The sequence below is a fragment of the Euphorbia lathyris genome, chromosome 9 (assembly GCF_963576675.1).
Source record: "Euphorbia lathyris chromosome 9, ddEupLath1.1, whole genome shotgun sequence".
Taxonomy (NCBI): domain Eukaryota; kingdom Viridiplantae; phylum Streptophyta; class Magnoliopsida; order Malpighiales; family Euphorbiaceae; genus Euphorbia; species Euphorbia lathyris.
Window position 1 is genome coordinate 68482423 of NC_088918.1, and position 2161 is coordinate 68484583.

General features: G+C 46.4%; 1 non-coding gene across 1 annotated transcript; it reads left to right on the forward strand.

The window, feature by feature from the left end:
* The first annotated feature begins 563 nt into the window (after nt 1-563).
* Nucleotides 564-719, forward strand: LOC136207582 (5.8S ribosomal RNA). Its single transcript, XR_010676716.1, has one exon. It is a non-coding gene; the product is annotated as a 5.8S ribosomal RNA (ribosomal RNA).
* Nucleotides 720-2161: the final 1442 nt, after the last annotated feature.

Here is a 2161-nt window from a genome sequence, read left to right on the forward strand (position 1 = left end):
CTATAGCCTTGGCAAACAGGCCCGAGTAATCTTTGAAATTTCATCGTGATGGTGATACATCATTACAATTGTTGATCTTCAACGAGGAATTCCTAGTAAGCGCAAGTCATCAGCTCGCGTTGACTATGTCCTTGTCCTTTGTACACACCGCCTATGACTCCTACCGATTGAATGGTCTGGTGAAGTGTACTGATCGCGGTGACGTGGACGGTTCGCTGCCGGCGATGTCGCAAAAAGTCCACTGGACCTTATCTTTTAGAAGAAGGAGAAGTCGTAGCAAGGTTTTCGTAGGTGAACCTACAGAAGGATCATTATTGAAACCTGCATAGCAGAACGACCCGCGTTCGTGTTTGCATGATGGAGGGCCGATGCGGGATTCATCCAGCATCCGCCCCTCACCGGAGCCTCGTGCATGGGATACGGGCCCGTGTCCTTCATTTTAGGCCTCCTAACAAAACCCCAGGGCAGGACGCGCCAAGGAATCGAAAACAAAAAGATCGCATGCTCTGTGCATCCCGAAAACGGTGAGCGCGCGGAACACGTGGCGTTTTTAGAACCAAAACGACTCTCAACAACGGATATCTCGACTCTCGCATCGATGAAGAACGCAGCGAAATATGAAACTTGGTGTGAATTGTAGGATCTCGCAAACCATCGAGTCTTTGAACGCAAGTTGCACACCAAGCCTTCTAGCCGAGGGCACGTCAGCTTGCGTGTCACTCAATCGTCACCGCAGCCGCCTGCCGCGAGAGGGTGCGCTCGCAGCTCGCGGTTGGCCCAAATGACCGGTCCTCGGTGATCGGTGGTTGCAAGACCCTCGCTAGTCGCCGCAGTGAATGGGAAATGGTGAATGTAATTAACATTTTTGGAACATCTGTAAACGAGAATCGGGTTCTCCATAGGGATTCCCCGCGGAACGGGATGAGGATCAGTTTGTCCCCATTTAGCTCATGGGGATAGGGATGGTGAATCCCCGACTAGTCGGGGATAGGGATGAGAAATGCATTCCCCGCTCCGCCCCTTTTACATCCCTAGGTGGAGCCGGCGGCATGCGGGCACCCCCCCCCCCCCTCCCGAGCCCTAGGCTGGCTCCACCCCTGTTGTTGTGGGTCAAAAAAATTAAAAGAACCCAACATGAAAAGATGAAACATATTTAATTTTATACAAAATTCAACACTAATATCTAAAAAATAAAAATTATAACATTTTTAAAATATTTTTTTTAGTTTTAAAATTTTTCATCAATTAAAATTTAATATAAAATAATGGCAACATAGTTCTACATATTAGAAAATAAAGTTGAAAGGAATTTCTTTTGAAAAATAATAAAAAGTGAGGTTGATGGGGCTTGAACCCATGACCTTTTTGATGACTGGTGATGAATTCTTGATCGGCGCTCTTCCCTGTGGGGCGCCGTTGGGATCGGTGGAGGGACGCTCTGATGCCAAAGTCAGTAGTGTATAGAAGAATAAACTGTAAGCATGAAGTAGGGTTTTTAGAAGTGTGTACCTCAATAGCTTGGAATGCAAGCTATTTATACTCATATAATTGTAACTCCGGATAACTAGAAAGTCTCCATTAATGCCTCATTAATGGCGGTTACTGATCTTATTCAAGTATGATCGTTAGCATATTAATGAGTTATTAGTTGGCTTTATTGGGAATGGGCTCTGCCGTTCAACGGGCGAATCAAGGTGGGATGGCGGATCTCCCAAGTTAGTCACGGCGTATCGAGCAATCTATCTGATTTGCCGTCCAGGAGTCTTGCTTCGTACGCCATAGCCTTGGCGATCCTCTTTATCCGCGGTCATTTGGTTAAAAACCTTTTTAGTCCCGTAAATAATATCCGGATGTTATCAGAAGCCCCCCTTAAAATGTCGTTAAAGTCCTTTAGGGCTTTTGAGCTTCCAGCCGTGCCGTCAATAGGAGGCCTATTGATAGCTGCTCTATCCCAGGACATTCGTCGATTGACAGATGTCGAGGACGCTCTGCCCGAGGTAAGTGATGTCTTTCTTTTAAAACTCTCTCTCCCGATTTCATTTCCCCCTTGTTAGGACTTTCGATTCTCGCCTAAACTTCTTCGGAGCCCTCTTCGTGCCAAGAACTCTAGCGTTGAAGCTTCTTCTTTCTTACCTTGGAATTTCATGTAAGTTTGACTTGG